This window comes from Triticum dicoccoides, chromosome 5A (genome assembly GCF_002162155.2).
Source record: "Triticum dicoccoides isolate Atlit2015 ecotype Zavitan chromosome 5A, WEW_v2.0, whole genome shotgun sequence".
NCBI lineage: Eukaryota > Viridiplantae > Streptophyta > Magnoliopsida > Poales > Poaceae > Triticum > Triticum dicoccoides.
The window spans coordinates 517,757,301-517,783,386 of NC_041388.1; the positions used below are offsets into that span (position 1 = coordinate 517,757,301).

At 50.1% G+C, this 26,086-nt stretch overlaps 2 pseudogenes; both read right to left on the reverse strand.

Moving 5' to 3' along the window:
• Positions 1-3,311: 3,311 nt before the first annotated feature.
• Positions 3,312-3,395, reverse strand: LOC119304482 (annotated as a pseudogene).
• Positions 3,396-3,492: 97 nt separating this feature from the next.
• Positions 3,493-3,577, reverse strand: LOC119304477 (annotated as a pseudogene).
• Between the last annotated feature and the right edge of the window lie 22,509 nt (positions 3,578-26,086).

Sequence of the window (26,086 nt, forward strand, 5' to 3'; positions counted from 1 at the left end):
GGTGTCGTGGTCGCGGCATGATTGGAGGCCCTTGCTTCCCATCGCACTTGCCGCGGTGTGAGGATTGTTGAAGCCTGTCCGCGCCGCCCGCGGCCCGCTGCGCCCTGCGGACCACGAGCTGCCTGGGGCGCGGGGTCGCCCGAGGCGAGCGGCTCCGCATGGGCGGGCCACGCCGCCCATGGATCTTAGTTGCCTGCCTGGTCGCCGGACATGGTGATGACGATGCGACGGGACGCGAAGTGGTAGAAGGGTGGATTCGGGCGCACCCCTACCTGGCGCGCCAAATGTCGGATTTCGGGTTTCGGCAGACCCTTGGGGTTCGAACTCTGGGGTGCGCGCGGAGATTACGCCCTCTACCTCCCCGTCTCGCAAAGATCTAAACTACTGAAAGAACAGCACAAGAGACACAAGGTTTATACTAGTTCGGGCCACCATTGTGGTGTAATACACTACTCTAGTTTGTGGTGTGGTGGATTGCCTCTTGGGCTGATGATGATGAAGAACACAAGGAAGAACAGCCTCGCGAGGGTCTGTTCTTGGCTGGGGGGATGAACTGCCAGGAGGAGTTCAGTCACCCTTCTCTCTCTTTCTCTCTCTCATTCTCGATGCCTATACCCTGGGGGTGGCTAGTCCTATTTATAGGCAAAGGCCCTGGGCCTCTTCCCAAATATTGAGCGGGAAGGGCGCCAACAATTGGCCATTTTAAAGGGGAACATCTGGTACACTTATCCTGACTAAAGTTGGTCCTCGCCTACCAAAGGCCCTGTGGTGACGCCGTCTTGGGCTCCACGATGACCTCCTTCCCACCGTTGGACTGGTCTTGGTCTTGTTGCACTGAAATGGATGCCTTTGCTCGATCCTCTCACCTATGCTTGCCCCCTTTGCATCAAAGAGGAAAGGAGGACACTGCACGGGCTGGCGCCCGCCTGGCGCCCTTGGTCATCATGGCTTGCGTCATGGGCACCTCGTGAGGTACCACTACAAGAAATATGTCAACTTGTGACCACCACTATTGGTCACTGAATGGTCACAAATTTCCATTTGTGACCTTTTTGTTACCAAAAACAGAAGGTCAAAAGCAGGCCGTCGTAAACTGACTATAGCGACCTTTCTTCTGGAATGGTCGCAAACGTTTATGACCAAAATAAGTCCACTGTGGCGTTTTGGTCACTAGTAACCTCCCCAGGCCACGTAGGCATCCAGCGTGGCAAGCTGATGTGGCACAAGATTCAGCCCGGTCCAATTCAGTTTTCTACATGGGCCTAGCCCATTAATTCAACCTTTCTATATTTTTTTCCTGTTAATTTTTCATTGACTTCATGGGCCAAGCCCAACATTGCATCCTTTTTATTTTTGGGCCATGGCCTTTTTGTCTTAGCAGTCCCATTTTTTGTTTTTTATAAAATGGGTCCCCGTTTTGAGGTTCTGGTAACTGGGTCCTAGCTGTCAGAGTCATATTCTTTATTTTTTTCAATTTAACATAAATAAATACCCAGTATGTCTGAGTCGCCGGACAAAACAATTCTACAAGTAACACTTCAAATATTATCAACCAGATTCAATACAAAGCTCCTGCTGTACAAAATAAGCTCTAACATACACTTTGCAAGCTCTGCAAGTGTAATAACAGTATGCGAGTCACAGCTACAAGCTCCACAAGTTCAATAATGAGATACAGTATTTTACAAGCTCTACAAGTGTTATGTTCTTCAGCATGGAGCTCCTTCGACAGCTTTACTGGACGACCTGTTACATGAATCAACAAAAAAGAATCAAAAAAATTGAAGCCAATATATTATGAGTAGACCTTTCAAAAAAGGGCAGTTATTAAGAATGCCAAGACAAATTCAGCTAGTACCATGCTTTTTATTCTCCAGCTAGTTAAAATGAGATACTCATTCATACAAGAAAACAGAGACACAATATGAAAATTCATTGCACAAGTGCAGGCCATGCAAAATACTTCACTGCCACACATTGCACCTAAACTTCACAGAAGATATAATTATAAAATTCAGCTTGCTGCTACTGACATTGGAAAACTGCTGCGGGTTTGTTTTGATCACAGAAGATAGAACTGATAACATTAGTTTGCTGCAACTCTGTCATAGATTTGTTTTAATCGCGGAAGATAGAATTGTTAAAATTCAATTTGCTCTACTGCCATTCAATAACTGCAACTGCAGCGAGACAAGTTCTCTTACCAGAGAGCCGACGTGCATGGACTTGCGCATCAGATGACAGAGTTGTCGTACTATCATCAATACCAAATTCCCAAACTCAATATAAAAGAAGAGAAGTAACAGCCAACGAAAAAAGTATATGAAGACAAGGAGCGAGCATAAACAACAATTTTATTTACTTTTACTTGTTAGTTGAGGGGTGATGCACAAGGATTCACAAGTATCTGAAAAACTGACACACGTGAGCTAGGAAGCAAGCATTGGATCAAAATTGGAAAGCGTACGTGACTACATACAACATCTGATTATATAAGCAACTGTACAACGCAGCTATGTGCTAATTGCAGGCCCCGTTTGGATGCAAAGTATTTTCAAAGCATTACTAGAATACCATACATTTTGAAAAACTATAGTTTTGAATACTTTGAGGCATTTGGCTATACCAAAAACTACGGTTTCATAAACAGTGGTATTGTTGTTACTGTGGTTCTCTTGGAGTATTAACAAAAGTGGTCTAGACCTCTTTTTCTCAAACTGAGGAAAAGTCGCTCGTGTCATTGCTGGTTGACTACCGTGCATCTTGGTTCACAAGCATAGCTAACCACATGTCAGTATGCTTTCAATGGCATGCACCACACTAATTAAAATAAGATATTGATTCCTATTCTTTGTAATTAGCTATTGCCGATCACGTCTGCAAATTCGTAGCTCAGCTGTCAGAAGACCATACAGCATTGCATGCAGCCGGCCGGCACACACTGATTTGTGTAGCTCCGTAGGTTTAGTATAAGTTAGATTAAGTTGTGTGACTATCGATCAAAACTACAGTAAAACAACATGTGCCAAACGCATCGGTAGTTTTTCTAAAACTGAGAAAAATGTATTTTCTTTAAAACCGTAGTATTCATTGCCCACGCATTGCAATACTGAAGCTTTGAGATACTATGGTATTTTAAATACAGCGCTGCCAAACTAGGTTCAGCCGATGACTACACAGCAGCAACTACTTCAGACATTGGCTGGAGAAATGCTTATCTTTTTTATTCTTCAACGACATAAAAAGAAATGACAACACAGCACCAACAACAGTAGACTCTCTCCCAACTAATATACTAGAACTAGATCAACCAAGCACCGGTTTTAAAAAGCTCGGTTTAAGATACTTCAACGGCGTAAAATCTCAGTAGCATCTCCTTGTAACATCATATGCTCAGCTGACAAATGAGTCACATGCAACTCCTCTACATTATATCACACCAACACACATAGCTGCATTCTAGATGAGGAACAAAAAGCGTTGATGGCATGCTAGGCATCAGTTTTAAAAAGGTCAGTTTTAGATCATCAAAGACCGGAAAGGCCTCAGCGGTCTAAATGTTTCACATCATCTGCCCAGCACAACATCATCATCGTCACGGAAATTCCCTAAACAGTTAGCTATCCACAAAAACATAGTGACCCACATCACCAACGAGCTACTGTGAGCATGCAAGGACCATATACTATGCAGAGCTACTAAGGAAATGGGATTGGTAAGGAAGGGCAAAGAGAGGGAGGTGGCTACCTACTCCACAGGGGAACTTCCTGGTGGTGATGTTGAGCAGCATCCTGACGGGGCCATTGACCTTGAGCTGCTTCTCCTTGGTGCCCTTCACCAGATCCGAGGTCACTGTTCAACATACGCGCGCACAAACGCATCAGAACGGAGACGCACAAGTCCAGCCAAATTACAAAAGAAAAAAGAACATCTATTGCGGTGGCGAGGCAGTAAATGAGGCAGGCAGAGTAGAGCACAGGACCTTCTGTGGCACGCCGTCATGGTCAGACTGGACGATGCCCTCCTCGTCGAGCTCGAGGTCGGACTCGACTATGTCCTCGTCGAGCTCGTTGGGCTCGGGGTGGGGTCGCGCATGTCCTGGTCGTCCTCCTTGTCCTCCTCTTCATCGTCGATGTCGTCCTCCTTGTCCTCCTCTTCATCGTCGATGTCGTCCATGGAGGTTGCCTGCGCTTCCAAATCCAACACAGTAAAATTAACCAAAAAACACATGGTCCTAGATAGTATAAAATTAACCTAAAACTAACTAATACACATAATTAGTTCAGGAAAATGGATACAAGCGGACGAATCATCCTAACTAACCAGAAACAAAACATTATTTAGTCGCTAGGCGCTAAAGCGATATATGTTAAACACTAACTGCCTTAATAAAAAAGAGCAATAGTAACAACCAGCAGGTACTAACGAACAGCTAGCACACCAACCATGCATCAACCGTAAACCAAATATGCATGCAATATGTATCATGATATGACGTACTTTGTAAGTTACTTGGACTTCCAGAACAGGAATCAAACATGAGAAATGTAACAACTGTTACAATAGAAATATTAGAACTAACTCCGTTGCTGGTGAATCCCTGATCTTCACTGTAGTGGCAAGATAAAACCACACAGAGTAATAAGCCTACACAGATTACATGATCTAGTGTACTAAGCTAAATCTACAAGGAGGGCATTTACAAGGACCAAATCATCACCGAAAACAGCACCAAACAGATCATGGTCCTTGATCTGTTTATAGAGGGGTCACCTTCTTGTCCTTGATGTCGCTGGACTGGATCCAGGTCTTGATCTGGTCCCAGTAGTGCTGCAACTTCTTGATCTCCTTCTTGAGGTCCGCCTCAAACTTCTCCTTCTGGTTCGCATTCTCGGTGTCGTAGACCTGCCCCAAAATCATGCAAAATCATGAGAATCTAGCGTGAGGGTTGGGGAGAGGAAAGAAGGAGGCGCGTGCGTGCGTGCCTTGTTCCAGATGTTGTCGAAGACGACGACGCACTCCTGGACCTTCTTGAGGACGCGGTCGATCTCGCCCTGCAGCTTCCAACTGGCGCCCATGGCACCTGGCAGTTGATCTCACGGCGTCAAACCTCCTCCTCCAGCTCGCTGCCAGCGCAGGCGAGCCTCACCCTCCAGCCCGTGTCGTCGGCCCTGCTACGGCGGATGCTCACTACCTCCATCCCGAATCAGACCTGCCCGAGGAGGTCGAACCGCCGCGCGAACTCCTCGAGGAACTTGGTGCGGGTCGGCGGAGGAGCCTAGCTGGGTCGCGATCTGCGGCTTCGAGGAGCCCAGCTGCACGCCGGCCGCGGCCTCCGCCGCTTCCATCTCTCACCTTCTTCTTTCTTCTTCGGTGAGGTCGCCGATGGGCTGTGCGGGTGCGGGATCGGTCCGGCGTGTGGTCCGGGCGAGAGAGTGGATGGGGCGACGCGGATCCAGGTAGCGGGGAACAGGAGCCACTTGAGAGCGGGGAGGCATGGGTACTCAGGCTCCTCATCGTCGATGCAGGGGTGGACGCCGGCCATGGTGCGGGGGCGGGGGCGGTGGTAGCGGCGTGGTGGGAGACAGAGGTGAGGCGGAGAGGGAAGGACGGTGGCGGCGAGAGTGTGCGTAGATCTGGGCAGCGCGAGGGGAAGGACGGTGGCGGCGGCGATGGGGATAAGGGAGCGGCAGCGGCGATTGGGAAAAGGGGGCCAGGGTTACGTGTGTGGACGAGGATGAGATGGATTCGGGAGGGGGTGACAGCGACGAGGGGGGTGTGGGCTGCCGTTGGATCCAGGCGCATAGGACGGTGCTTAATCCATGATCCGCGTGAGATGATTTTAGACCAATCAGAACGCAGTATCTCCTTTGATGATGTTAAGACCATTTAAATTGGTCATAATTGATTAAAAATAAGATTTTGAATCATCTCTGCTATTTGACAACCTAAGAAATTTGTAAAAATAAATAGAAATGAAAAACCTTCTCATTGTGTCACCAAGTGTAACCTACTTTTCAGCAAAAATAAAAAACTTTGAATAATGTAAATATCATTAAAAAAGTGTTCTAAGATATGGGTTTTTTGTAAGAGAATCATTTTTCGAGTGTCCAAAATGATATTTTTATAAAGAACCTAGCAAATATTTGTTGCAAATTTGGAGCACATCAATTTTATTACTCACAATCATAGCACATGTGGGCGGCGAGCGGCTTGAGTGTGCGTGGGCGGCAGAGGACGAGGGGGGAGAATGAGGCCGGTTTGAACCCAAATGATTAAACTTATCGCCAAGGAAGTTTTGAGTTTTTGTGAAGGACCTACCACATATTTGTTGAAAAATTGAACCAATTCAATTTTTCAAAATACTAGGCCATATTTAATGCATAATTGACCAAATGGTTGGGTGTCAAAAGTTTTGATCCACCGCTCGTGAAAAGACTAATTTCTGCCGATTCAGCTGGAAGCGGGTCAAATTTGAACCATGACTGCCTCATAGTTTGCTATTTATTTTTCCCAAAAATCATTTTTAGGTACAAAAGTATCTATTTAATCAGAGAAACAACAAAAGTTTTCAGGGATTCAACTAGGAACAACCATGCCCACCGTTTTGACCACGCTTTCAAATGGGCATAGAAAATTCAAAAAAATCAAATAATTGGAGAACCTTCGCGTTGTGTCATTATATGTGACCAAGTTAGCAGGAAAAATAATAAAATTGTAATACGGCAATTCTTTCAAAAAAAGTGTTCTCAGAAATGAGCTATCATCTCTGAAGATTCATGGCTTTCAAGCCAAATGATCAATCTTATGGCAACATTCATGGCATAGTTTGTTCAAATGATCTCATATTGTGCACAAGGGTGCATATTGGAATGGCAAACAATGTTTCCTAAGAAACTTTTCATTTTCTTTGGACGAAAAAACCATTTTCCATTTTTCGAGTGCCCAAAAGGAGGTTTTTTTGTGAAGGACCTCCCAAATAATTGTTGCAAAATTGGACCAAATCATTGTTATAAAATACTAGGCCATATTTAATGCACAATTCACCAAATGGTTGGGTGTAAAAAGTTTTGATCCACCTCTCGTGAAAAAGAAAAAAATTCGTCGATTCAGCTGGAAGCGGGTCAAATTTGAACTGTAGCTGCCTTGTAGTTTGCTCTTTATTTTTTCCAAAAATCATTTGTAGGTACATAAGTATCTATTTAATCAGAGAAACACCAAAAAAATTCCAAGATTCAACCAGTAGCTAGGAACGGTCATTCCCACCGTTTTGACCGCATTTTCAAACGGGCATAAAAATTTCAAAAAAAATCAAAAAATTGGGAAACCATCGCATTGTGTCATTATATGTGGCCAAGTTCCCAGGAAAAATAATAAACTTGTAATACGGCAATTATTTTTAAAACGTGTTCTCAGAAACGAGCTATCACGTGTGGAGATCAATGGCTTTCAAGCCAAATGATCAATCTTATGGCCACATTCATGGCATAGTTTGTTCAAATGATCTCATATTGTGCACAAGGGTGCATATTGGAATGGCAAACAATGTTGCCTAAGAAAGTTTTCATTTTCTTTGGACAAAAAAATCATTTTCCATTTTTCGACTGCCTGAAAGGAGGTTTTTTTGTGAAGGACCTCCCAAATAATTGCTGCAAAATTGGACCAACTCAATTTTATAAAATACTAGGACATATTTAATACACAATTGACAAAATGGTTGGTTGTAAAAATGTTTGTTCCACCTCTCGTGAAAAAGGCAAATTCCCGCCGATTCAGCTGGAAGCAGGTCAAATTTGAACTGTAGCTACCTTGTAGTTTGCTCTTTATTTTTTCCAAAAATCATTTCTAGGTACATAAGTACCTATTTAATCAGAGAAACACCAAAAAAATTCCAATATTCAACCACTAGCTAGGAACGGTCATTCCCACCGTTTTGACCGCATTTTCAAACGGGCATAAAAAATTCAAAAAAAAATCAAAAAATTCGGAAACCTTCACATTGTGTCATCATATGTGACCAAGTTTTCAGGAAAAATAACAAACTTGTAATATGGTAATTATTTAAAAAAAGTGTTCTCAGAAATGAGCTATCATCTCTGAAGATTCATGGATTTCAAGCCAAATGATCAATCTTATGGCCACATTCATGGCATAGTTTGTTCAAATGATCTCATATTGTGCACAAGAGTGCATATTGGAATGGCAAACAATGTTGCCTAAGAAAGTTTTCATTTTCTTTGGATGAAAAAACCATTTTCCATTTTTCGACTGCCTGAAAGGAGGTTTTTTTGTGAAGGACCTCCCAAATAATTGTTGCAAAATTGGACCAACTCAATTTTATAAAATACTAGGACATATTTAATACACAATTGACAAAATGGTTGGTTGTAAAAATGTTTGTTCCACCTCTCGTAAAAATGGCAAATTCCCGCCGATTTAGTTGGAAGCGGGTCAAATTTGAACTGCAGCTGCCTCATAGTTTGCTATTTATTTTTTTTGAAAAATAATTTCTAGGTACATAAGTATCTATTTAATCAGAGAAACACCAAAAAAATTCCAAGATTCAACCACTAGCTAGGAACGGTCATTCCCGTCGTTTTGACTGCATTTTGAAACGGCCATAAAAAATTCAAAAAAATCAAAAAATTGGGAAACCTTCGCATTGTGTCATCATATGTGGCCAAGTTCCTAGGAAAAATAACAAACTTGTAATACGGTAATTATTTAAAAGAAGTGTTCTCAGAAATGAGCTATCATCTCTGAAGATTCATGGATTTCAAGCCAAATGATCAATCTTATGGCCACATTCATGGCATAGTTTGTTCAAATGATCTCATATTGTGCACAAGGGTGCATATTGGAATGGCAAACAATGTTTCCTAAGGAAGTTTTCATTTTCGTTGGACGAAAAAACCATTTTCCATTTTTCGAGTGCCCGAAAGGAGGTTTTTTTGTGAAGGAAATACCAAATAATTGTTGCAAAATTGGACCAAATCATTTTTATAAAATACTAGGCCATATTTAATGCACAATTGACAAAATGGTTGGGTGTAAAAGTTTTTGATCCACCTCTCGTGAAAAAGACAAATTTCCGCCGATTCAGCTGGAAGTGGGTCAAATTTGAACTGCAGTTGCCTCATAGTTTGCTATTATTTTTTCAAAAAATCATTTCTAGGTACATAAGTATCTATTTAATCAGAGAAACACCAAAAAAATTCCAAGATCCAACGACTAGCTAGGAACGGTCATTCCCGTCGTTTTGACTGCATTTTGAAACGGGCATAAAAAATTCAAAAAAAAAACAAAAAATTGGGAAACCTTCGCATTGTGTCATCATATATGGCCAAGTTCCTAGGAAAAATAACAAACTTATAATACGGCAATTATTTTTAAAAAGTGTTCTCAGAAACGAGCTATCATGTGTGGAGATCAATGGCTTTCAAGCCAAATGATCAATCTTATGGCCACATTCATGGCATAGTTTGTTCAAATGATCTCATATTGTGCACAAGGGTGCATATTGGAATGGAAAACAATGTTTCCTAAGGAAGTTTTCATTTTCGTTGGACGAAAAAACCATTTTCCATTTTTTGAGTGCCCGAAAGGAGGTTTTTTTGTGAAGGAACTACCAAATAATTGTTGCAAAATTGGACAAAATCATTTTTATAAAATACTAGGCCATATTTAATGCACAATTGACAAAATGGTTGGGTGTAAAAGTTTTTGATCCACCTCTCGTGAAAAAGACAAATTTCCGCCGATTCAGTTGGAAGCGGGTCAAATTTGAACTGCAGCTGCCTCATAGTTTGCTATTTATTTTTTCCAAAAATCATTTCTAGTTACATAAGGACCTATTTAATCATAAATACATGGTTTGGTGGCGATACGTCGAGTTTTGGGCGGTGGCCGAGGGCCCCAACTCTAGAGCACGTAAACTCGCGTGCCCGTCGCGTGGTCACCGCGTGACCGTAATGTTGCCATGTGTTCTGGGCAGCCTAGGCATGTCTAGTGGGTTGGGCACTCCCCAGGTTGGCATTAGGAAGAAAATTACAACATAAGATTCTCACGAGGAGACCGATCGATGCTCAAACATGAATTAGCAGCCAAGTGTTTGATTAGTGGTACGGAAAATGCACATGGCCAATGGGCGTGAGTTTTGGCTGAGGATGATCATCTACTAAGGAGAATGTCTTCACAAATTTTGAGATCAAAAGGAGGATCCTAGGTGGTACTTGCTTTGCAAAGTACCACGCTGGACAAAAATATGAATGTTGAAGCTGGGCTCAAAATAATGAATGGAGTGAGCTGAAATTTTGTGGAGGATGGTTATTTGGGCATAGGAAAGCATTGTAGAAAATTGATACCATTTGGACATGCCAAAGTAGCACTTCCTTCACAATGCTCTTCTATGGACAGAAACTTGGGAAAACTAGTGAGAGAGATTTGATGAATGAAATGAGCTCAAAATTGGTGTAGGTAAGTTACTTAGGTATGGTCATGCGCTGGTAAATTTTCAGATCATTTGGGTTAGCCTAGCTAGTACTTACTTCACAAAGCTTCTCTCGAGGTAGAAACTGTGGAAATTTCCCGAGAAAGATTTACTAGGAAAATTGAGCTGAATATTATCATGTGGCAATGATTTGGGTATGGAAGAGTGCCCGAAAAGTTTGAGGATAATAGGAGGGGTCTATATAACACTTGCTTTGCAACGTGCCAATTTGGCCATAAAATATAAATTGAACCTGGGCTCACATAGATGATTTGACTGAGCTGCAATTTGGAAGAGGGTGATAATTTGGGCATATGAAGGAACTGTATAAATTTCATGTCATTTAGAGATATAAAAAAGGTACTTCCTTCACAATGCTTCTAGGTGGATAAAAACTTCGGAAATTTGCTGAAGAAGATTTGCTAGGCAAATGGAGCTAAATTTTGTCATGTGGTAATGATTTGGATAGGAAAGAGTGCCCAAAAATTCCGAGGGCAATCAAGAATATATAAATAGCACTTCCTTCATAAAGTGTTGTTGTGAACAGAATAGGAAAATGAATATTGTTGAATTAGTTTTGAACTAGGCAAGGAAGGATTTTTACATATTTGATGAAGATATGCCCCAAAGAATTTATGAGATTTTTTTGGGAATTTTGGGAATGATAGAAATATAGGTTGCTTCACAACCTAGGGCAAAAACTGCCACATGGACATGACACATAGGCAAAACTGACGAGATGGCACCTAGTCATCACAACCCACCACAATCTACAAGGCTATGACCATCTATATTGGTCATTAACAACTAGAAATAAGGCAGCGGACTAGCACTGTTTGCTTTGTGACCATTTCGTGTAAGGAAATTACGACCTTTCTGACCAAAATGGTCGCAATGGTTTAGGGTTTGGAGCCCCCTGAACAGCTTTTGACCAATTGGTCTAAAATGGTCATAAGTTTATGACCAATTCTTCGAGGGTCACTGACAGAAGGTCATAAGTTGACATATTTCTTGTAGTGTACCCCGCCTTGATCTCTCCGTGTCCTCGTGAGTCAGCCTGATGAGGCCGCACCTGTGGAAGCTCCGCGTCGTCCCCCCCGCGAGGCTTGGCCCACCGCGAGGGTCTTGGGTCTCGTGTTGATGAAGATGGGTCGTGCTGGGCTCCCTTTAAGCCACGCCACAGGCCGCAGGCAGGCAAGTCTGGGGACCCCCGTTCCCAGAACACCGACAATCACGTTCGTTCTTTAATTGGGGAAACCCAGCGGAATGGGTTCAGATGTGAACACCCATGGTTTACTCTGTGAGGCACGGAGTGGCCTGTTCGAGAGACGCTGGTGTGGTATATTCTTCGCACGGTGCCGGTGGAAAACAACACCTATGGATCACAAGAATCCCTACTGCGGTTGCGGGGCGCGGGGTTGAGAGAAGAGCGGATCTAACAGAGAGCACGTGGTTCGTTTACCCAGGTTCGGGCCACGAGGATGTGTAAAACCCTAGTCTTGCTTTGGTGGATGTATTCTGAGTTCTTGAGCTAGCTACGGAGTGTAACGAGCTCCAAAAAAGCCGAATCCTTCTCCCGTGTGCCATGGGCCTCCTTTTATAGGCGAAAGGGGCTGCCACAGTGACACACAGGAGGTGGAAAGTGCTACAACGTCACGAGCTTATCGCTGGTATTACAGGACAAAGCGTATTTAATGCGAGGCTTAGGTGTCCCTTCACTTTATCGGGGACGGGGGCGGGGCCCGTCCCATCTGTCGCCGCTCCTCCAAGCTTCGAGACGTGCCCTGGCCAGCGATGCATGCGGCGCAGTGTAGGCAGGCAGGCAGCTGAGGTGGCGCGGTGGTGGAGCCTCCACGAAGGGCTGTATGTTGCCACGCAGGTGCCTGCCCAGCTGTTTGGGTCGGCAGCTGCATGCGAATGGCGGCGGAGACTTGGCTGGTGCGGGCCTGACGGTGGCCCTGCTGGTGCACTTGGCGAGGGCCTTGCCGGGTGGCCCGGCAAGGGTCTTGCCGGGTGGCCCGGTAATGGTCTTGCCGTGGCGCGCAGGCGTCCCCGACAAGGATCTTGCCGGGGGTCTTGCGGGTTTCTTCGGTGAGGATGGCCGCCTTCCTATCCTCATTTGATTTTGACTATTCTTTGTCTTCACAAAGATCTGCATGCCACCATAGAGGTGCCTCTTGAGCCCTGTCCCAATGCCTTTGTCAAGTGTTGGTGGGCTCGAGGGTGGCTCGCTCAGCTGGCGTGGGCGAGCTGCCCCGGCAAGAGTCTTGCCGGGGCCGCTGGGGCTGCCCCGGCAAGGGTCCTTGCCAGGGAAACCTGCTTCGTCCATCTGGTCTTTGTGGCCTTGGTCCTTGTTGTTGCTCTGGCCATCTTGGGCTTCGATCTTACCTTGGTTCACCTCCCTTGCTCTGCTTGATGTGGTCGTGGGCGTGGCTCTGACTGCTCGTGCACAGGTAAAGGGGTGCAAAAATGTGCCCCTAGTTTTGTACACCAACAGGAGCCCCCGGGCCTAGGCTACACATAAGCGCGACACGTTGTTGGGTCAGGCCCAAAACGGTGCCCGGGCAGGCGGGGCGGTTTTTACCGTGGTAAGATTTTTCGCGCGCTGTGCTTCCCACGACCCGCACGCGCGGCGCGGCGTGGAGGGGCGTGCGTGACGTGGGCGGCATGCGTGGGGTGGTTTTCACACGCATGCGTCACATCACAGTAAAGAGGCGGCTCGCGCCTTCCTCGCAAAGGGAAGGAGGCATGGAGGCGCGGCTCATTTACTGAATGGGGCCGGGGCGCGGTCTTCAAGGCGGCCACTCCCCACGATCATGGGGCGGGGAGAGGTCGCCTCACCTGTCCCCTCAGTTCTGCATGTCTGCCACGCGTCTTTCATGTGCTCGGGGTGGCAAACGGTGGAGGCGGGAAACCGGGCCGTCGCTGGTTGGGGCAGCGGGTCGGTCCTGGTTCCCTACGCCTCCTGTGTCTTGATTGGCCGAGCGGGGCGGCCGAGCCCCAGCCCCATTCCTTTATAAAGAGCGGGAAGGGGAGATGGCATCCCGCATTCTTCCATCTTCTACCTCCCTTTGCTTCTGCTCCTCCCTTTCATTCGTCATGGAGAAAGGGAATCCCGGTCCTTCGACGGTGGCGGCGAGGGTCGCCGCTCGACAACGTGTCCCTCCTGCGCCCGTGGTGGCAGAGCCGGCCGCGAGGGGAATGGGGAGGGGGCGAGGCCGTGAGCGAGGCCGGGGCAGAGGTCGCAGTGCTCGGGGAAGAGGAGGGCGGGGCGGCGCGCCAGCTTCGCCCCCGCCCATGGTGCCTTTCCCGATGGAAGGCCATGTCGGAGACCAGCCCCGCAAGTTCTTCATTAGGCTACGCCGGCCTCTGCGTCACCGTCTTCGTCTTCCCACCCCATTTGCTCAGGAGATGGAGCGTGACCGGCCCCAATCCCGTAGATTGCACATGAGGGGTTGCGGGAACGGGGGCACGGGGGTCGACGTCGACTTCCCGGCTCCTCGAGTCATGTACCTCCATCGTGGGTGGAAGACGTTCGCTCGCATCCATAGCCTGACGGCGGGGCTCATCCTCTACTTCAAATTGATGGAGGACGGCCTACTCTCTGCCAAGGTCTTCGGGGAGTTCGGGACTCGCCTGAAGTGCTGCGTGGAGAGCTCCTCCGATGGATATTCTGACAATGGAAGCTCTTCCTCGAGCGAAAGTGACGAGGAGGACAGTGGGGCGGATAGCGGGGACGAGTCCGACTAGGCGTCGGACGCCCCGCGCCTGGGCGGGTGCGGTAGCAGCAGCATCTGCACCTCGCCTCTCCTTTGGCAGGGGTTTGCCAGGGGCGGGGCCAGCTCCTTGAACTTCTCGGGGCTGTCTCCTTGGGCGGCTGGCGTCGGGAGGCTGCGGAAGAGGAAGAGGGCGGGCGGCAAGGCCGTCAAATCGGAGTACGCGGGCGCCGACGCCTTCATCGTGTACCGCCGGTCCTGCCTCCTCGTCTTCCAGCTCTTTTCCCAGCACCGTCATCACCGGCCTGCCCATGGGCGGCCACCGAGGTGTTCTCTCGGTGTCTTCTGCTGCTCATAGCTCGCCTAGGCGCCCCTTTTGCCCTTTTCGCCTCCTTGACCTGCCTCCTGAGGAGAGGGACAAGAAAGGGATTACGGGCATATTATCTCTTTTTTTGCTTGTAAGCCTTCGGGCCTTTGTTAACTTTAGAACTTGTAATCCCCTTGTTCATGTTTTTCATTTCGTATGAACTGTACCTGTACGGGATGTTTTTTTACTGAAAAAGGGATGTTTGCCGGGTTTTTCGTTCGCAGGTAAAACCCACGACAAGGAGTAAATCCTTGTTGCCTTTAAGATAAACGTTTTCTTGCCCGGCAACAGGCCTTGCCGTCCCCCCACTTCGCTCGACCTTTCTCACGCCCTTGGCGGAGGCAGGGATGAGGTGGGCTTAGGCTCCTCGTTTCATTTCCTTGCTGCCGCGACTACGACCAAACTCGGTCCTAGGAAACGAGTCTTGGGGTCCGGAGTGAGGGGAGTGCGGTAGCCTAAGGATAAAACGAGGTTTCACATACCTCAGTCCATAACGAAACACATGATAAGGGATAGAGAACTTATCTGAATCTGCAGCCCCCGGCAACCTTGGCTTGCCGCGGGTGGATCTTTGCTCTTGTAGCCCCCGGCAATACTGGCTTGCCGGGGCCCGGACGCCGGTCCGTCCCCTTTCTTCCAAAGGAGCTCGGCAAGGATATTCATGTGTCCTGCGAACCAAAGAAGACAGAGAAGAACAGAGAGACGCGCACTCGACCTCTAAGCTAGGGTTTAGCCGCCGCTAAGCACTATCAACCCTAACCAAGGACGAGACTCGACCTAGCATGCATGATATAACTTAGGGCGCCAACGCTTCATTTATTTATGCTCAGGGTCTGCGCCTGGCTTTGTATAGAGGGTCACATGCCTTGTCGGCAAAGCTCATACAAAAGGTGGCTTGCCGGGAGGCCCGGCAAGCCGCGCCTTATGGGTAAAACTTGCAAAGATGCTCGATGTGCCAGGAGTTGCTCACTGGTATGGCATCCTCAGTCTCTAGGCGGACTACGCTAGGCCTGGTGACTCGTATTACCCGATAAGGGCTTTCCCACTTCGGCGTCAACTTGTTGGAATTCTTGGCCGACTGAACGCGCCGAAGAACAAGGTCGCCTTCCTCAAAGCTTCGGGCATGAACCTTGCGGCTATGGTACTGGCACAAGGCTTGCTAGTAGTGTGCCGCTCTCACAGCTGCCCGAAGACGATCTTCCTCAAGGAGCGTCGCATCATCTTGGCGCAACGGCTCTTGCTCAAGCTCGTCATAAGCGAGCACTCGAGGTGACCCGTGTATGAGTTCCGTGGGGAGAAATGATTCCGCCCCGTATACCAGGGCAAAAGGTGTCTGGCCGGTGGCTCGATTTGGCGTCGTCCTGATCGACCAAAGAACCGCCGGCAACTCATCAATCCAGCGCCTTCCACTCTTGTGCAGCTTGTCAAAGGTCTTCGTTCTCAAGCCTCGCAACACTTCAGCATTTGCCCTCTCTGCTTGGCCGTTGCTCCGTGGATGTGCCACGGAAGCAAAACATACCTTGCCGCCGAGGTCTCGGATGTACTGCATGAAGGTGTGGCTTGTGAACTGCGTGCCGTTGTCGGTGATGAATCTGTTTGGCACACCAAAACAGCAGACCAGTCCTTTGAAGAATTTGACGGCTGACTGAGCAGTCACCTTCCTCACTGCTTCCACCTCTGGCCACTTTGTGAACTTGTCAATTGCAACGTACAAGTACTCAAAGCCCCCGACAGCGCGGGGGAAAGGGCCCAGTATATCGAGCCCCCAGACCGAGAATGGCCAGGAGAGAGGGATTGTTTGAAGGGCTTGAGTTGGTTGATGAAGCTTCTTTGAATGGAACTGGCATGCTTTACACTTGGTGACTAGTGCCGTTGCATCCTGGAGGGCGGTGGGCCAGAAGAAACCTTGCCGGAACGCCTTCCTGGCAAGGGCCCTCGACCCTATGTGGGAGCCACATATGCCTCCATGTATCTCTGCCAACAGCTCTTGTCCTGCCTCCCGGGGGATGCACTTGAGTTTCACACCATTCGGCCTTCTCCGGTAGAGGACGTCATCGACGAACTGGTAGAGGGCAGACCGACGGGCTACTTTCTCCGCTCCTTCCTGCTTCTCAGGAAGCTCCCCTGTTTGGAGGAATTGCACGGTATGTTGCGCCCATGCCGGAGCCTGAGGCTCGACGGCAAGGACCAAAGGCATCTCTTCCGCCATGGGAGCGGCTGTCTCTACGGCCAGGGCCTGACGCCCCGCCGGAGCCAGTTGCTCTTGGGCAGGCTCAGCGTCCGGGGCAGCACCCTTGCAGGCAGCCCCGGGGGGCTCGGTAGGAAAGTACTTGCCGGGACCTGATTTTCTCCGCTTGCTCTGCCCTGCTGATGGATCGACGGATGGTTGAGTTAGCCGGAGCAAAAAGGTACCTGGTTCCACAGGTAGCTTGAATGCGGCACACTTTGACAGGTAATCGGCGATGTCGTTCTCCGCTCGGGGGACGTGCTCTGCCTGGATACTGTCAAAGCGTTCCTCCAGCTTCCTCACGTCATCTACGTATGCTTCCATCAGTGGGCTCTGATAATCTTTGTTGACCTGCCTGACAACGAGCTGCGAGTCACCCCTGACGATGAGCTTCTTAACCCCGAGGTCTGCCGTGATCCTGAGACCGGCAAGCAATCCCTCGTACTCGGCGGTGTTATTGGTGGAGATCTCCCTGGGGAAGTGCATCTGGATCACGTACTTGAGGTGCTCTCCGGTGGGTGCGACGAGCAGCACACCAGCACCGGCGCCTTGCAGCGAGAAGGCTCCATCAAAGTACATGATCCAGTTTGCGGTCTGCTTCCTTGCCGGGGAGAGTAGTCTCCTGGATTTCTTCGTCAGGCATCGAGGTCCATTCCGTGATGAACTCCACCAAGACTCTGCTCTGAATTGTCGACGTACTCTCAAACTTTAAGCCGAAGCTTGACAACTCCAAGGCCCATTCCACAATCCTTCTGGTTGCATCCGGGTTGTGCAGTATCCGTTGCAACGGGAGGCGGGTGATGACAGTGATCTCGTGGGCCTGGAAGTAGTGACGCAGTTTCCTCGAGGCCATAAGGAGGCCGAAGAACAATTTTTGCACACTAGAATACCTTGACCTAGCCCCCTGCAAGAGGGAGCTGACAAAGTAAACCGGGTGCTGCATCATCTTTTTCTTGGGCACCACTTCACTCGACCGCGCGGGCATCGCCTTGGTGGCACCAGACTCTGCCGGGGGCCACGCCTTGTCGGCACCAGTCCCTGCTGGGGGAATCTTCGGCTTGCCATCCGCTGGTTCTGCCACCATTGCTGCCTCCTCGTTGACCTCCCTCTGTGCCACCAGTGCGGCGCTGACCACTTGATTCGTCGCCGCCAGATACAGTAGTAACGGCTCTTGTGGTTTAGGCGCAACTAGTATTGGCGTGGAGGAAAGGTATTTCTTCAGGTCCTGCAGTGCGGCCTCGGCTTCTGGGGTCCACTCTATTGGGCCCGCCTTTTTCAAGATCTTGAAAAATGGGAGGGCGCGCTCGGCGGACTTGGAGATGAACCGGCTCATGGCGGTAACGCAACCGGTGAGCCGACGCACATCCTTGATCCGCTTGGGCACCTCGATCTGCTCAATAGCCTTGATCTTGTCTGGGTTTGCCTCGATCCCGTGCTGTGACACGAAGAACCCGAGAAGCTTGCCGGATGGGACGCCGAAGATGCACTTCTCAGGGTTCAACTTGATGTTGACTTGCGCAGGTTGGCAAATGTCTCTTCTAGATCTTGCACAAGAGTCGACCCGTCCTTGGTTTTGACCACTATGTCATCCATGTAGGCCTCCATATTTCTATGGAGCTGAGGTTCAAAACCAATTTGGACTGCTCTTGCAAACGTTGAGCCAGCACTCTTCAACCCGAAAGGCATCCGTAAAAAGCTATACGTACCACATGGGGTGATGAATGTTGTCTTCTCTTCATCCTCTCTTGTCATGAAGATTTGGTGGTAGCCTGAGTAGGCATCGAGGAATGATAACAGATCACACCCGACCGTGGAGTCAACAATCTGGTCGATGCGCGTCAATGGGAAGGGGTCCTTAGGACAAGCCTTATTGATAACTGTGTAATCAATACACAGCCTCCACTTCCCATTCGCCTTGCGCACCACTACCGGATTGGCCAACCACATCGGATGGAGCATCCCTCTCACCAAACATGCCGCTTCTAACTTCCTGATCTCCTATGTGATGAACTCCTACCTCTCCAGAGCCTGCTTTCTGACCTTCTGTTTGATGGGCCGCACATGGGGGCAGACAACTAGGTGGTGTTCAATCACCTCCCTGGGAACACTGGGGATGTCGGACGCTTGCCATGCAAACACGTCAACATTCGCCCGCAGGAAGGTGATGAGCTCACCTTCCTATTTGCTGTTGAGGGCGGAGCCTATGATGAAGGCCCCTCCCGTGCCGTCCTCCGCGATGGGCACCTTCTTGGTCTGTGGCGGCTCGGCTCTGGATCTCTTGCTCTTGTCGGCAGAGCTCTCTGGCACGTCCTCAGCGATAGCGCAACACTCCGAGGAGGTGCGCTTGCCAGAGTGGGTGCGAGAGGTCTTGCCGGGCTCCTTCTTTCCTCCCGGGCATTCGGCGGTAGGAGCAGGTGCCTTGACGGTAGCTGCTGCAACTGCTTCCCGGTAGAGTTGGTCGGCGCAGATCAGCGCGTCCTTCTTGTCGGAGGGGACGGAGATGATGGTCAATGGCCCGGGCATCTTTAGCATGTTGTAGGCGTAGTGTGATACCGCCATGAACTTGGCTAGTGCCGGGCGGCCGAGGATCCCGTTGTAGGGTAAGGGGATCTCGGCCACGTCGAAGACGATCCTCTCCGTCCGGTAGTTCAACTCTCCTCCAAATGTCATGGGCAGTGTGACCTTTCCCTTTGGCTGGCTTCTCCCCGGATTGAACCCCTGAAACGTGCCCATTTCCTCGAGGTCTCCGTCAGGGATTTGCAACCTTTTGATCACGACAGGCGAGATCAGGTTTAGGCTGGCCCCACCGTCAACCAACATCTTGTTCACCCTGAGGTTGCGTATTGTTGGCGAAACCAACAACGGCAAACACTCGACCGTGGTAGTGCGATCAGGGTGGTCCTTGGCGTCAAAGATGAGCGGCGTGCTGGACCACTTTAGTGGCTTCTGAGTGTCGAACGACGGCTTTGTTGCTGTAACCTCTCGCGCCCACTGCTTGAGCTGGCGGTGAGAGGTATGTAGCGAGGCGCCGCCATCGTCGCACATGGCCTCTGTAGCCTTCGGGAACCCTTGCTCACCAAACTCGTCGTCCTCGTCGTGATCATCCTCTTCTTGTTTCTTGTCGCGGCCCCGGGAGGGCCTCTCTTGCTGGTTGTCCTTGCCGGGGCGGCCTCCTTGGCCGCCACGCTTCTTGCCAGATCGCTCATCACCATCCTGGTCCTTCTCCTTCTCCCGCCTTTCGTACTCAGCCTTTTGCTTCTCAGCAAGCAGCTCGACTTGTCGGCAGTTCTGGAGATCGTGGCCCTTGGTGCGGTGGATCTTGCAGTATTGCTTGCCGGAGCTTCCTGGCTTGTCGGTAGCCACCAAGGCCCGGCAGGCGGCACACCCGGCAACCTCCTTGCCGAGGGTGTCTTCCTTGACCTTCTTGCCGGCACCGGTATCGTCAGATCCCTCAACGGCAAGCACGGCCTTGCCTTTGTGTTTCCTGTTGCGACGCCGGCCTTGTTCATCGGGGCGGCGACGTCCTCATCGGTAGAGTCGGTTTCCGCGCCGGCGTCTTCGCCGGGGTACTTCCTTCCCTCCTCAGCCCGGGCGCACTTGTCGGCCAGAACGTAGAGCTTGGCCACATCCTTAACCTTGGTCATCACCAGCTCCTCGCGCATCTTGCGATTGCGCACATTTTGATGGAACGCGCTAATCACAATGGCGGGATGAACGTCGGGGATGTTGTACTGCACCCGGCTGAATCTCTAGATGTACTTGCGCAGGGTCTCCCCTTCCTTCTGGGGGATGATATGCAGATCACTGGCCTGGCCATGAGCTTGGTGGCCTCCTGTGAAGGAGCCAACGAACTCATGTCACAGATCTGACCAGGAAGAGATGGAGTCCACCAGCAAGTGCATCAACCAAGACATTACATTGGGCTTGAGCACCAGCGGGAAGTAGTTGGCAAGCACCTTGTCATCGCGAGCCCCAGTGGCCTGCATCGCGATGGTGTAGATGCTGAGGAACTTGGACGGATGGGTCTTGCCGGTGTACTTCTCGCCGACGTCGGGCCTGAACGTGCGGTGGGACGGCCACTGGAACTGCCTCAGCTCATGGGTAAAAGCCAGGCAGCCCACCTCGTAAGGTAGGCCACTGCGGCCCCCCGGCGCTGGGTGGTCCGTAGTGGGTCCCGCCTGCTTGTCCGACTGGCGGCGCGTTTCGCGCCGGCGCTCAACGGTGGTTCGAGCGTCTTCGTGAGCTAGCTCCAGAAGGACCTGGCACTGGTCACGGAGGGTCCGTGGATCGGACGACGCTATGGAGATGTTATCACCAGCGTCGTCGCGACGGGCCGACATCCGCGGCGGCTGGCGAGGAGGAGGAGAGTGCACCGTGGCCGCAGCTCCTCTGGTCCTCCCAGCGCCAGCGTGCGGTGGCTCGGTGGAGTGCCGACCCGAGGGCCCCGCCGGTCGTGGATCATCTTTGTTCGCGACGGTGACGAGGCTCCAAATGGTGGCCCTCCACTCATCGAGCTTCTCCGCAGCAGGAGGGAAGTCGAGGAGTAGCTGTGCGCGCGCTAAGGCTTCCACTGGCGTGGTTGGCTGTGACAGCTGAGTGGATCGCAGCGCACTTCGACTTCTAACTATGTTAGAAGGAGCTCTGTCACGACCCAGCGGCTGCGTGCCATTTTCACCAGTGCTTCGGCGAGCGTGTTGAACTCCTTCGTCTTCCTGACGACGCACATGGCTCTTCCCACGGCGGTGCCCAGGGTCACAACCGTGGTGACGCTGTTCGGTGCGCACACCATGGGAAGAACGCGCGGTGGTCGCCGGTGTATGCGTCCTGGTGGTCACCGCGCCGCCCGGACCCGGCGCAACGACACCCTCGGAGGGCCCCGCGCCGCCGGCATGGGGCCCAGCTCCGTCTTTGGATCCGGCGGCGTGGGGCCGATCGTCTGGTGCATGAACGACGTTGCTCGCCGGGCTCCGACTGCCTGGGTGGTGTTGGTGTTCGCGGGCCGTGGCCCGAGTCCTATCCGCGACCGGTCCGCTGCTTGTCCGCACCGGCACGGGCCGTTCGACCCCCAACGAGCCGATCACCATGGCCGTCTTCTTCTTAGGGGCCATGGCGACGAAGAACCGCTAGGCTAACTACTAGACCAGATTCTCACAAACGCGCCCCCTACCTGGCGCGCCAAGGATGTCGGTGGAAAACGACACCTATGCGATCACAAGAATCCCTACTGTGGTTGCGGGGTGCGGGGTTGAGAGAAGAGCGGATCTAACAGAGAGCACGCGGTTCGTTTACCCAGGTTCGGGCTGCGAGGATGCGTAAAACCCTAGTCCTGCTTTGGTGGATGTATTCTGAGTTCTTGAGCTAGCTACAGAGTGTAACGAGCTCCAAAAAAGCTGAATCCTTTTCCCATGTGCCATGGGCCTCCTTTTATAGGCGAAAGGGGCTGCCACGATGGCACACAGGAGGTGGAAAGTGCTACAGCGTCATGAGCTTATCGCTGGTATTACACGACAAGGCACATTTAATGCAAGGCTTAGGTGTCCCTTCACTTTATCGGGGACGGGGGCGGGGCCCGTCCTGTCCATCGCCGCTCCTCCAAGCTTCGACACGCGCCCTGGCCAGCGATGCATGCAGCGCCATGTAGGCAGGCAGGCAGCTGAGGTGGCGCGGTGGTGGAGCCTCCACGAAGCCCGGAGAGGCACAGTTATGTGTTACTCAGTGTCACATTCGTGCGTTTATTGCGGAAACCCAATGGTTCGACGGGCGTCTCCTCGTATTCGGGTGTGAACGCCGCGTGGTGTCGCTCCGGAAACCCAGTGGTCCGATGGTCGTCTCCTCCGGTGATGCCGCTCTGGAGGAGGTCGAGGTATTGAATAGAGTGAACGCCACGTGCCAGCACCGCAGAAGCCAAAAGGACCGACGGGTGTCTCATTAGGTGGCGAAGTGAACGCCGCATGGCACCACTCTGGCTCCTCGCCCGAAGTCAAGGACTAGTTATTTAAGCCGAGCATCGTCCGACACCACTAGACATCATCCTGCTTCTCCCTCTTTTTGCCGGCAACCCTAGGAAATCATCCATCTTCCTCTTTTTTCTTGTGACCACCCCCGCCATGGCTCGACACAAGAAAACTACTTACGCCATGCTTACTCCCTAGCGCCGCTTCCAGTAGCAGGAGGACATTCGTTCGAGGCGCGCTGCTCGGGTCGCAGCAGGCATGTCTCTGGACTCACCCGAGCCGAAGGAGATTGGGGAGGTGGAGGAAGGGGAGGGGGACGCGTCGGATCTCATGTAGGGAGTTGATCCAGTGGGGGGAGGCGTGATGGAGGAAGAGGTGGAGGAATAGGAGGGGGTGATGAGGATGACAAGAATGATGAGGATGATGAGGACGAGGAGGAGGGGGATGATGAAGATGACGAGGACGACGAGGAGGGGGGTGATGAGGATGACAAGGACGATGAGGAGGGGGATGACGAGGACGACGAGGAGGGGGATGACGAGGAAGACGAGGCGGAGTTCTATCTCGGTGAGGCGGCCTTGATGGCAGAGTAGACCGCTATCCTGGAGTCCATCCAAGACGAGGTGTACGTGGAGTCCAACCGGCGCTTCCTCTAGGAAGAGCATGCAAAGACCGATGCGCTCTTCGACGAGCTGGATACGGAGCAGGAGGTGGAGGCCGACGACGTCGATGTCAGAATGGAGATAGTGGACATCTCCGACGACGGGGAGTAGTGTAGTTTTGTTCGTAGATGTTTGCTTTGCATGGTTTTTGTGCTTTCCATGTTTTGTATGCCTCTAACGGTTGAACTATGAAGTGTTTGAATGCAGACAGTTACGTATACATGTCAAGCAATTGTGTTTTGTTCTTAAGTAGTAGTACTACCCCATCCCAAAATAAATGTCTCAACTTTGTACTAACTTTGTACCAGACAGTACAATTCACATTGTACTGGTTAGTACAAAGTTGAGCCATTTAATTTGCGATGGAAGGCGTATGTTTTATTACAAATTGCAGTTTCAAGTACCGTATTTGGGACGGAAGGCGTATGTTTTATTACATTGTATTGTTTTATTATAAATTATAGTTTCAAGTACAAAATGAATGTCTCAACTGGGGCACATATTTGATTCTAGAGATTTCAATATGGTTAGATTTCAATATGGTTTCGAATTCTTTTAACGATAATTTGACAAGACAAGAGACGTAATGCTAAGAGAGGCACTCAACAAGAATAACGACCGTGCCTTACAACCAGGTTCTGACCTAATGCTCTGCGTTTTCGCTGACGTCACATTTAGTGTTAGCGGGGTGGACGTAAGGCTCGGTTTTCTGATGTTTTTGTTGTCAGCAACTTTCTTAACATGTTACACATGAGAGAGGTACGACTTTACCTGAGGTAGAGACACGCAGGTGACAGACTAGAGGAACGGACATGATTCGAAGGGACGTACGGATGTGAAGGCTCGTGATGCATGCACGTGAAGTTGTTCCTTTGTTTTCAAGAAGCTTTCATTAACATGTTTCCATTGTGGGGGGTCATGGCCTATGAGCTCCATGTGTTTTAGAAGGCATTCGGCCTCATTAATGAACTTATCAGCGACAAGGTGAAGCTTCGGGTTGACGTCGAGAATGTTGCGTAAACAGACGTGAAGCCAAGTTACGCACAGTCCCCTTAGGAGTGGAGGCACAGAAGTGCCTCTGTGGTGTTTTAAGCAGTTGGGGCATGGTTGTACGTGTCATTGACGGACAACCGTGCCTCTGTTTTTCGTAGTGTTTTTGCCTAAGGGACACAGACGTAGAGCACGGTTCTCCAAGGAGAAGAAGCACGTAAGTCCCTATGTATTCAAAATGTTTACCAAAGTGATCCATACGAATGTTTTTCATACCGTGTGTGCAATGCTTTGTTAGAACATTGTGCACTGCATTTAAGAACATTCTGTAATTGTTGTCCCTACAATTCCATGGTGCATGCACAAAGATACTAGTGCACTGCATGCTCGTCCTTTTTGTGCACTGCTATGTGTACCTGCTCTGTGCGTTACGCTAATCGTATACTATATGTACTGTGTTTATATTTTTCAGTGCACTGCAATATATGCTACTAATAGATAACTCCAACATTGCACTAGAAATAAACTTGTTCAAAAGATGTGTAAATTGCAAGCAAACTACAAGGTTAACTGCGACACAAGCAAACCTAAATTTATAACAAGCAAATGACAATCTTGAGAGAAAGCAAATCTAATGAGAAATCTAGAATGGCATGAGCAATCTTCTAGATACTTTTGTAGGCCGGGACCACCTTCTTCAGTAGTCATAGTCACCCCAGGACCTACTGTGCTTCCTGGACTTCTCCTTATTGAGTTTTGCCCGGCGGAGCCCTTCCTAGGTGATGGTGAGGCGGCTCCATATCTCGTACGCAGCGTAAGCGTCCTTTGCCGCATAGTCAATGTGCCTCATGGACAGGGGATGCACGCCCAGCGCCCGTGTTCTGCGTTGGTCAGCTTCTTCTTCATGTCGTTGTAGTAGTCATGGACGAGGATGCCTGAGGCGTCCCCAAGGGAGTCTAGAGGCTTGGTATCTGTAGGAACCCTCCATTCCTTCTGGATGTCAACGAAGTTGGCGATCTCCAGTCCGATGCAGCCGAGCATGTCTATGTCGCCGTCGATGGAGAAGCCAACAAACGTGAACCTGGGGTTGGCGAGGAAGTTGTCGAACTTGGTGCAGTTCTTGTCGACGGCGCTCAGTTGGAAGAGCAGCACCAGATGATTCTTGCCGACGGAGAGCTGGACGAGGGCGGGTTTCTGATCATTGCCATCGTCGTTGGTGTACTCCACATGAAATCCGGCGATCTTGTGGCACTCGAACTGGAGGTGTCGCTCGTACTGCTCGATGGTGGTCGCCGCCTTGTGCAAGTCGTTGGTGTGGATCACGCGCAACCTGGTGTTGCCATGGGGTTGCACCTCCATGAATTCCTTGATGAATCCCATGGCCTGGAGCAGTTTTTCCTCCTCCAACCTAGTATTTTGTGGGGAACAATGAGTGGGAGCGCAATGGCGATTTCGGTTGTTTGTGGGTGAGAAGGCCGTGGTGGAAGTCTAAATTTAAGGGCAAGGTAGCGGCAAAGGAGTGCACGATCTCACTGTCGATGCGGTTATGCACATCGTGGGTTTTGGATCATGGTTTCATCTCCATGTCGATGCGGTTGTGCACATCCTGGGTTTTTTTATCGTGGTTTTTCGTTAAAAAAATAAAAAAAATCAGCAGTGATGTTTTTAACAACCGTTGTAT